This window comes from Andrographis paniculata, unplaced genomic scaffold, assembly GCF_009805555.1.
Source record: "Andrographis paniculata isolate CXL003 unplaced genomic scaffold, ASM980555v1 Contig247END, whole genome shotgun sequence".
Taxonomy (NCBI): Eukaryota; Viridiplantae; Streptophyta; class Magnoliopsida; order Lamiales; family Acanthaceae; genus Andrographis; species Andrographis paniculata.
The window spans coordinates 13,114-23,959 of record NW_026137532.1 but is presented as its reverse complement, the minus strand read 5'-3'; the positions used below and the strand labels follow the sequence as shown (position 1 = coordinate 23,959).

The following is a 10,846-nucleotide window of genomic DNA, read 5'->3' as shown; positions in this document are numbered from 1 at the left end:
CTGCGATGCCCTTCGCGGCCAAAAATCCCGAACGACGACCTTGTCCGCCGTTCACGGACCCGTCGTCCAGTCGAATATTGCGTTCAAGGATTCGCGCACGGGCGCCGACGAACCCGCGTCAACGCGAGAAATCGAGTTCACCTTATCGTTTAGAGAAAAGAGAACTCGTAACAAGGATTCTATAGTTGAACCTGCGGTAGGATCTTTTTCGATGTCTGTCCCGGCAGACAACAGTGAATTTATGACCCGACGTACGAATGCCGGTCAGGCCGTTCCTCGACACGGAGTGGGCGCCCCAAAAAACTCCTGCGCGGATTTTTTCGTGAATATGTAGGAAGCGAAAATAGATTTCCTGCGATGCCCGTCGCGGCCAAGAATCGCGAACGACGACCTTGTCCGCCGTTCACGGACCCGTCGTCCAGCCGTATATTGCGAACGAGGATTCGCGCACGGGCGCCGACGAACCCGCGTCAACGCGAGAAGTCGAGTAAGCCTTATCGTTTATTGAAAAGAGAACTCGTAACAAGGATTCTATAGTTGAACCTGCGGAAGGATCATTGTCGATGTCTGTCCCGGTAGACAACAGAGAATTCGGGACCCGATGTACGAATGCCGATCAGGCTGTCCATCGGGTCAGGGTGGGCGCCCCAAAAAACTCCTGCGTGGATTTTTTCGCGAATATGTAGGCAGCAAAAATGGATTTCCTGCGATGCCTGTCGCGGCCAAAAATCGTGAACGACGACCTTGTCTGCCGTTCACGGACCGTCGTCCAGTCGTATTGTAATGCCCCGATTTCGGAATGTATAAAATAATATTATTATAGCAAATAAATATTTTTATAATATTTTGGAATCAAGAAATTAATATTGTGGAATAAATTTTATTCCTATTTTATATATTGATTATGATTAAAAAGACTGTTAAACGGATAATATCAATGAGGATAAATATAAAATATAATATATAATTTAATAATATAATATAATAAATAAATAAAGAAGATAAAGATGTTAATGTTAATAATAATATAATATAATATAATATAATATAATAATAATAATATAATATATATGTGTATATATATTATACATATATATATATAAAAACAAACAAACCTTACCTCGAAACGAAGGAACGCAGAAGACGAAACGCGAAGGAGAAGAAGAAAGGAGAAGAAAAAAAAAAGGAAGAAAAAGATTTAGCCGTCCGATTCCAATTCCGACTTGGGTATGGTATTCCTTGCTATTCGTAGAGTCCGATTATAAATTTTAATACGAATTTTGATATTGGAGTATTAAATTAGAAATTCTTCAAAAATTCAAAATTGGCTATTTAGCTATTTAATCGATGAATTTCTTTAGCTAATAGCCTATTCGTAGCGCTGACGTTATATTTTGAGAATTTCGTACCAATCCAAGTCGAATAAAAAAACGGCAGTATATTGCACCTGCCTGCTTGTTCATACCTTTGCGTATTTTTATTTAATAATCGGGCAATATAAATATTATGAGGTAGAAGGATTTTATAGCTAGAATATCATATTCTACTAAATATAAAAGTTTGGAGCCCGATGAGTTAATTATAGAAATTAGCTTTTGAATAAGCAGGTAGCTCCTGAGAATAAGCATAAAGCTCATCTGATTTGAGTAAATAATGGGACAGGTGTACGTTGGAGGAGATTTGGGTGAAGTTATAAAAATCCAGAAAGTATCGGTAGGAGGTAAGCAGTAGGGAATTAAATCTAATTTTAAGAAATTAGGTATTTATGTTGCATGTGATTCTGATTCTGATATTGATATGATATTATGTGGAATCATTTGGTCAGTGCATCTATATATGTATATATGTGTGTGTATATGCATGTGTGAAACTTCGTTTTACGATATTTGATATACGTATTTGATCGTGTTGGTGAATTTATAAAAAGGAGGATAGGTGGGCCGTCTCACCAGCCCTTTTCATTAAATTCACTTATTGACATGCTGCACACATTGCACGATTTATCGGATATGTTTTATGGATCTATCGTTTAGTCGCCGTGTGCGGTAGTGCTAGGCGAGGGCATCATCTGGGGTTAGGGTATTCGACCCCGATGTACCGTAACACTTTGGCGATAGTGGACGATAGTAGTCGGGCAACTGGGTGACTTAGTCGCACGGTCATTCAGGGATTAGACCCATTGCAGTTGAGACGTATTTGGTCTAATCATTCGGATTCGGTGTTGTTCCACTCATTGGAGTAGCTACTAGTGAGGTCTACCGGTAGTTTAGGATCAGATGCCAAACTCCAAACGCGATCCCGTTAGGGCGTGCGAGGAGGAGTAGAGTTTCCGGGTTTCCTTCGGGTGATTCCAGGTTGCACGGATTCTACTACGTTACACGGGGTAGGGCTAGACAGGAGGGTCCTATCTTCGCTATCACAGACTATGGGGTGTCTTGTGGTTAATGGCGACAACGTTCGACTATCCATGTATTGATTGCGGGAGTCGTATGGTGGGTATATGGGAGTGACCGGGTGACCGTTATATTACTATGGGTTTACCAGGTCCTTCCTTGAGCCGAGGATTTTCCGGCTATTTATTGATGATAGTCTAGTGAGCTGTTATTATGGAGCCGAGGTTATTCCGGCTGCTCACTTTGACATATGTATATGGGTATATGTGCATGAGTTGTCGATTTTGACATTATTGTTACATTATTTCAGTATGGGCATGGCATGGCATTTATTTTGCAAATGACGGAAATTAAACTCTATTTTCGAGCATGACATGGCATATTTTATGTTAGTTCTTAAAATGGATTTAATTCTAGACTGCTTTTAAGAGAAATATTTGATTCAGGTACGCATGGCACCTCCGGGACAGGGGACGTCTCGGGAGATAGAAAGACGGGCTGAATGAGTGAACTGCATCTGATGTATTATATGTAAATTCTAACTAGAAAAACCTCCCGTTTTGGGAGTATGTTTTTGTAAATATTTATAAACTATTTTTTTTTTGGGAATAATAAAATGCTTATATAATTAATTTTAGCCTTAACACTGTGTTGTGGGGCCCGAAGTAGGAGGTGACGACCTCATGATGCAGTGTGGCGGTAGCATTTCCAGTATGAGCCAACTGGGGGTGTTACAAGTTGGTATCAGAGCCTAGGTTTGATAGATTTTGGCTCTTTGAATTAAAAAGGTTTTGAAAATAATAATGATATTGAATTGGTTTGGTGAGGTTTGGGTTTTGCGGGTGCATTCATGTTAATGTGATCTATCTTTTATTGTTATGCTTGGTTTAGCTGTGTGCTGAATTGATATTGGATCAGGAAAAATTGGGGGCAGTATGTCGAATTCTCGAGGTGGTGGTGTACGTAGGGCTATTCAAGGCCCAGAGTTTGATCCTTCGTCTGATGAGTCACAGTATCCTGTGCCAGCGCATGTACCAACAGAGGCACCTAGTCAGGATTTCTTTCGGCAGTTTATGGCCGCGATGATGCCTCAACAGAGGAGTTTCATTGATGCTGTGATGCGGCATAACCCACCAACATATTCTGGTTCGGTGGAGCCAGGAGTCCTTGAGTTTTGGGTTGAAAAGATGGAAAAGATATTTCGTGTTGTTCAGGTTCCACCAGATCAACGAACCAATATCGGGGCTTATTTCTTGGAAGGTCGAGCAAATCGGTGGTGGTTAGGTGAGGAAGCCGCGGGAGTGGACCAAGTGGATATGACTTGGGATGAGTTTAAAGCAAAATTAAAAGCTAGGTTTATACCGTCTCATGTTCGAAAAGCAAAGAAGCAAGAGTTGCTGGACTTGAAGCAGGGTTCGATGTCAGTCGAGGACTATTTTGTAAAGTTCAATGAGTTGGAGATGTATGTTCCTGACTACTTTTCCTGTGAGCGAGATAGAGTTGATCATTTTGTAGATGGGTTGCAGCAGAGGATTCAAGAAGCTTTAGCTGTGTTGGATATCAGTTCGTTGTATGAGGCTTACGAGCGTGCTGCTCGATTCTATCAGAAGCAAGAAGTCAGGCAGAAGGGCAGTGAGAAGGAAATGGGGTATCAACATCAGTTTCGAGATAAAGGAAAAGCTAAGGTAGAGGATGAACCAAAGGGTAAAAATAAATGGTGGCAAATATTCAGGTCGGGGCCATCGTATAAAGGGATTTCGATTAAAGAACCGAGTCAAGAGAGGTTTCAACAATCGAGAGTTGTTTGTCGACGTTGTGGAACAAGTCATTCAGGTACCCGTTGTGATAAAGTTCCATTAGCATGTTTTAAGTGTGGTGGTAGTGGTTATATTGCCAAGTTATGCCCAAGTGTGGTAACTGCAAGGGAGTTTCTAGAACCGAGATTTAGGCCATGGCAGCCGCCATCTTCACAGTCACAGGGGAGAGGATTAGGACCATCATGGCGAGGTGGTCGAAGCCAGTCACGTCCATCATCTAGGCAGCTAGGCAGAGGACCTGACCAGCGTGGCAGAATAAATGTGGTTACCCAAGCAGAAGCTGATTATCATCCAGGTGAGGTTTTAACGGGTAGATTTCTGGTTTGCGGTTTTCCTGCTCTTGTGTTATTCGATTCGGGTGCAACGTTCTCGTTCATATCTAAGCGTCTAGTTAGACGATTGGGTCTGAATTCATCAGTAGAAGTGGTAGTGGAAGTTTTACTTCCATCAGGAGAAGTGTTGGAATGCCGAGAGCTTTATATGCAGATTCCGGTTAGTATTGAAGGGGTTGATTTTGTTACTAACTTGTTGGGCATCAAGCTATCCGAGTTCGATGTAATATTGGGGATGGATTGGTTAGTGGCATATCAAGCTCAATTTGATTGTCGAAAAAGATCAATTTCGCTGGTTGGAGCGATGGGCGAACAGGTGAACTATGCAGGATCTGCCAGACAACCTTTTATGAAGGTAATTTCATCCCTATCATTTCAATCATTTATTCGTAAGGGGTTTCCAGTATATCTGTGTGAGGTAAGAGATTTGACGCAAGGGGAGCAGCGATTGCAAGATATTCCTGTAGTCCGAAATTTTCCTGATGTATTTCCTGATGACATTCCGGGTATGCCACCAGCTCGTGAGGTGGATTTTACTATTGATATTGTGCCGGGTGCTGAGCCAGTATCAAGGGCTCCATACCGGATGGCACCTTTAGAACTAGCTGAACTTAAATTGCAACTACAGGAATTGCTAGATAAGGGTTACATTCGGCCTAGTACATCGCCTTGGGGAGCTCCAGTTTTATTTGTGAAAAAGAAGGATGGAAGTTTGAGGTTATGTATTGACTACCGTGGACTGAACAAAGTCACGGTGAAGAACAAATATCCTCTTCCGAGGATTGATGATCTATTTGATCAACTGAGAGGTGCAACTATATTCTCAAAGATTGACTTGAGATCTAGATATCATCAGCTAAGGATTGCAGAGCATGACATTCCGAAGACAGCTTTTCGGACTAGATACGGGCATTATGAATTCACGGTTATGTCCTTTGGGTTGACTAACGCCCCGGCTGCGTTTATGGAGTTGATGAATAGAATTTTTCAACCATACCTCGATCAGTTTGTGGTGGTATTTATTGACGATATCTTGGTCTATTCCCCAGATAAAAAGACGCATGCAAAACATTTGCATGTAATATTAAACATATTGCGTGCAAGAAAGTTATATGCCAAGTTATCCAAATGCGAGTTTTGGTTGAAGGAGGTTGCTTTCTTGGGGCATGTTGTTTCTGGAAAGGGTATCTCAGTAGATCCTTCTAAAGTGGCGGCAATCTTGGATTGGCCAAGACCTACCAATCAATCAGAAGTAAGAAGCTTTTTGGGTTTGGCAGGATATTATCGGCGATTCGTTCTTGATTTTTCGAAGGTTGCAAAACCATTAACTAATTTGCTGAAAAAGGATGCAAAGATTAACTGGGATCACGAGTGTGAGTCATCCTTTTTAGAATTGAAACATCGATTAACTTCAGCGCCAATTTTGGCTTTACCAGTGGAAGGTGAGGAGTTTGAAGTGTATAGTGATGCTTCGAAGCAGGGATTGGGATGTGTCTTAATGCAGAATCAAAGAGTTATTGCTTATGCATCACGACAACTAAAACCTCACGAAGAGAATTATCCGACACACGACTTGGAAATGGCAGCAGTGGTGTTTGCTTTGAAGATTTGGAGACACTATCTTTATGGAGCCCATTGCAGAATATTTACTGACCATCAAAGTTTGAAATATATCTTCACCCAAAAAGAATTGAATTTAAGACAAAGAAGATGGTTAGAATTGGTGAAGGATTATGATCTTGAAATTGTGTATCATGAAGGCAAAGCAAATGTTGTAGCCGATGCCTTAAGTCGAAAACCAAGGCATAACTTGGGCTTCATGTCGGTTGCTGATGAACTGTGCCAAGATTTAGCGCGGATGGAAATTGAGGTACTTGGACGGGGTATGACTCGGGGATATTTGCAAATGATACAAGTTGAGCCTGAAATTTATGATCGCATTAGAGCGGCTCAAATGGAAGATAATAAAATGGTTGAGCTTGCAGTGAAAGTTCAGTACGGTCAGACTCAAAATTTTAATATTGCTCCAGATGGGAGTCTTCGATTTCACGGGAGGTGGTGTATCCCAAAGGATCGAAATGATTTGAAAGAGCAGATTATGAGTGAGGCTCATAATACACCATACTCAGTGCATCCGGGGGGAAATAAAATGTATCATGACCTACGTCAACATTTTTGGTGGAAGGGCATGAAGAAGGATGTAGCCAAATTTGTTGCACGATGTTTAAATTGTCAAAAGGTAAAAGCAGAACATCATAGACCAATGGGGTTGCTACAACCTTTAGAAGTTCCACTCTGGAAATGGGATTCTATCGCAATGGATTTTGTAACAGGACTTCCAAGGTCAAAGTCGGGAACAGATGCAATTTGGGTAATTATAAACAGATTGACCAAGTCAGCAGTGTTCATTCCAGTACGTATGACTTGGAGTATGCAGAAATTAGCCAAATTATATGTTCATTATGTGGTTAAACGACACGGTATTCCTGAGGTGATCATATCAGATCGTGATCCACGTTTTCAATCTCGATTTTGGCAAAAATTGCAGGAAGCCTTTGGTACTCAGTTGCATATGAGTACTGCATTCCATCCTATGACTGATGGTCAGTCAGAAAGAACTATCCGTATTCTGGAAGATATGCTAAGAGCTTGTGCTATGGAATTTCAAGGGAGTTGGGAAGACCACTTGGATTTAGTGGAATTTTCATATAATAATAGCCATCAAGCAAGTATCGGAATGGCTCCTTTTGAAGCTCTTTATGGTCGAAAATGCAGAACTCCTTTGAGTTGGGACGATATGAGTGATCGACTGATACTGGGTCCGGAAATGATTGAGGAATCGAAAAATAAGATTCGAATTATCAGAGAAAAGATGAAGGCAGCTCAAGATCGTCAAAAGAGTTATGCCGATAGAGCCCGACGTGAGGGTCAATTTCAAAGTGAAGATTTTGTCTTATTGAAAGTATCCCCAATGAAAGGTATTAGAAGGTTTGGGATTAAAGGAAAATTGAGTCCGCGTTATGTTGGACCTTATGAAATTGTCGATCGAGTTGGTGATTGGGCTTATCGGTTAGCACTTCCAAATTCTATGGAGCGTATCCATAATGTGTTTCATATATCTCAGCTTCGTAGGTATGTTGCAGATCCTTCTCATATTTTATCTCCAGATGAGATAGAGCTGAATGAAGATCTTTCGTATGAAGAAAAGCCTCTGTGGATCATGGACACAAAGGTCCGAACCATGAGGAATCGAGATATTCGTATGGTGAAAGTAATGTGGTCCAGACATGGAGCGGAAGAGGCCACGTGGGAAGTAGAACAAGAAATGTTCAAGGCATACCCACAATTGTTTAATTAAGTTGCCTTGTTATGTGTTCGAGTTTAGATTTCGGGGACGAAATCTTTTTTTAAGGGGGAGTGGATTGTAATGCCCCGATTTCGGAATGTATAAAATAATATTATTATAGCAAATAAATATTTTTATAATATTTTGGAATCAAGAAATTAATATTGTGGAATAAATTTTATTCCTATTTTATATATTGATTATGATTAAAAAGACTGTTAAACGGATAATATCAATGAGGATAAATATAAAATATAATATATAATTTAATAATATAATATAATAAATAAATAAAGAAGATAAAGATGTTAATGTTAATAATAATATAATATAATATAATATAATATAATAATAATAATATAATATATATGTGTATATATATTATACATATATATATATAAAAACAAACAAACCTTACCCGAAACGAAGGAACGCAGAAGACGAAACGCGAAGGAGAAGAAGAAAGGAGAAGAAAAAAAAAAAGGAAGAAAAAGATTTAGCCGTCCGATTCCAATTCCGACTTGGGTATGGTATTCCTTGCTATTCGTAGAGTCCGATTATAAATTTTAATACGAATTTTGATATTGGAGTATTAAATTAGAAATTCTTCAAAAATTCAAAATTGGCTATTTAGCTATTTAATCGATGAATTTCTTTAGCTAATAGCCTATTCGTAGCGCCGACGTTATATTTTGAGAATTTCGTACCAATCCAAGTCGAATAAAAAACGGCAGTATATTGCACCTGCCTGCTTGTTCATACCTTTGCGTATTTTTATTTAATAATCGGGCAATATAAATATTATGAGGTAGAAGGATTTTATAGCTAGAATATCATATTCTACTAAATATAAAAGTTTGGAGCCCGATGAGTTAATTATAGAAATTAGCTTTTGAATAAGCAGGTAGCTCCTGAGAATAAGCATAAAGCTCATCTGATTTGAGTAAATAATGGGACAGGTGTACGTTGGAGGAGATTTGAGTGAAGTTATAAAAATCCAGAAAGTATCGGTAGGAGGTAAGCAGTAGGGAATTAAATCTAATTTTAAGAAATTAGGTATTTATGTTGCATGTGATTCTGATTCTGATATTGATATGATATTATGTGGAATCATTTGGTCAGTGCATCTATATATGTATATATGTGTGTGTATATGCATGTGTGAAACTTCGTTTTACGATATTTGATATACGTATTTGATCGTGTTGGTGAATTTATAAAAAAAGGAGGATAGGTGGGCCGTCTCACCAGCCCTTTTCATTAAATTCACTTATTGACATGCTGCACACATTGCACGATTTATCGGATATGTTTTATGGATCTATCGTTTAGTCGCCGTGTGCGGTAGTGCTAGGCAAGGGCATCATCTGGGGTTAGGGTATTCGACCCCGATGTACCGTAACACTTTGGCGATAGTGGACGATAGTAGTCGGGCAACTGGGTGACTTAGTCGCACGGTCATTCAGGGATTAGACCCATTGCAGTTGAGACGTATTTGGTCTAATCATTCGGATTCGGTGTTGTTCCACTCATTGGAGTAGCTACTAGTGAGGTCTACCGGTAGTTTAGGATCAGATGCCAAACTCCAAACGCGATCCCGTTAGGGCGTGCGAGGAGGAGTAGAGTTTCCGGGTTTCCTTTGGGTGATTCCAGGTTGCACGGATTCTACTACGTTACACGGGGTAGGGCTAGACAGGAGGGTCCTATCTTCGCTATCACAGACTATGGGGTGTCTTGTGGTTAATGGCGACAACGTTCGACTATCCATGTATTGATTGCGGGAGTCGTATGGTGGGTATATGGGAGTGACCGGGTGACCGTTATATTACTATGGGTTTACCAGGTCCTTCCTTGAGCCGAGGATTTTCCGGCTATTTATTGATGATAGTCTAGTGAGCTATTATTATGGAGCCGAGGTTATTCCGGCTGCTCACTTTGACATATGTATATGGGTATATGTGCATGAGTTGTCGATTTTGACATTATTGTTACATTATTTCAGTATGGGCATGGCATGGCATTTATTTTGCAAATGACGGAAATTAAACTCTATTTTCGAGCATGACATGGCATATTTTATGTTAGTTCTTAAAATGGATTTAATTCTAGACTGCTTTTAAGAGAAATATTTGATTCAGGTACGCATGGCACCTCCGGGACAGGGGACGTCTCGGGAGATAGAAAGACGGGCTGAATGAGTGAACTGCATCTGATGTATTATATGTAAATTCTAACTAGAAAAACCTCCCGTTTTGGGAGTATGTTTTTGTAAATATTTATAAACTATTTTTTTTTTGGGAATAATAAAATGCTTATATAATTAATTTTAGCCTTAACACTGTGTTGTGGGGCCCGAAGTAGGAGGTGACGACCTCATGATGCAGTGTGGCGGTAGCATTTCCAGTATGAGCCAACTGGGGGTGTTACACGTATATTGCGAACGAGGATTCGAGCACGGGCGCCGACGAACCCGCGTCAACGGGAGAAGTCGAATGAGCCTTATCGTTTAGAGAAAAGAGAACTCGTTACAATGATTCTAAAGTTGAACCTGCGGAAGGATCATTGTCGATATCTGTCCTGGAAGACAACAGCGAATTCGTGACCCGACGTACGAATGCCGGGCAGGCCGTCCATCGAGACAGAGTGGGCGCCTCAAAAAACTCCTGCGCGGATTTTTTCGCGAATATGTAGGCAGCCAAAATAGATTTCCTGCGATGCCCGTCGCGGCCAAAAATCGCGAACGACGACCTTGTCCGCCGTTCATGGACCCGTCGTCCAGCCGTATATTGCGAACGAGGATTCGCGCACGGGCGCCGACGAACACGCGTCAACACGAGAAGTCGAGTAAGCCTTATCGTTTAGAGAAAAGAGAACTCGTAACAAAGATTCTATAGTTGAACCTGCGGAAGGATCATTGCCGATGTCTGTCCCGGCAGACAACAGAGAATTCGGGACGCG

The 10,846-nt window shown here is 40.6% G+C and overlaps 1 long non-coding RNA gene across 1 annotated transcript; it reads left to right on the top strand.

Moving 5' to 3' along the window:
- Nucleotides 1–8,324: 8,324 nt before the first annotated feature.
- LOC127245756 (uncharacterized) lies at nt 8,325–10,200 on the top strand. The gene is made up of 3 exons (XR_007837479.1): nt 8,325–8,413; nt 8,848–8,905; nt 10,027–10,200. It is a non-coding gene; the product is annotated as an uncharacterized LOC127245756 (long non-coding RNA).
- The last annotated feature ends 646 nt before the right edge of the window (nt 10,201–10,846 follow it).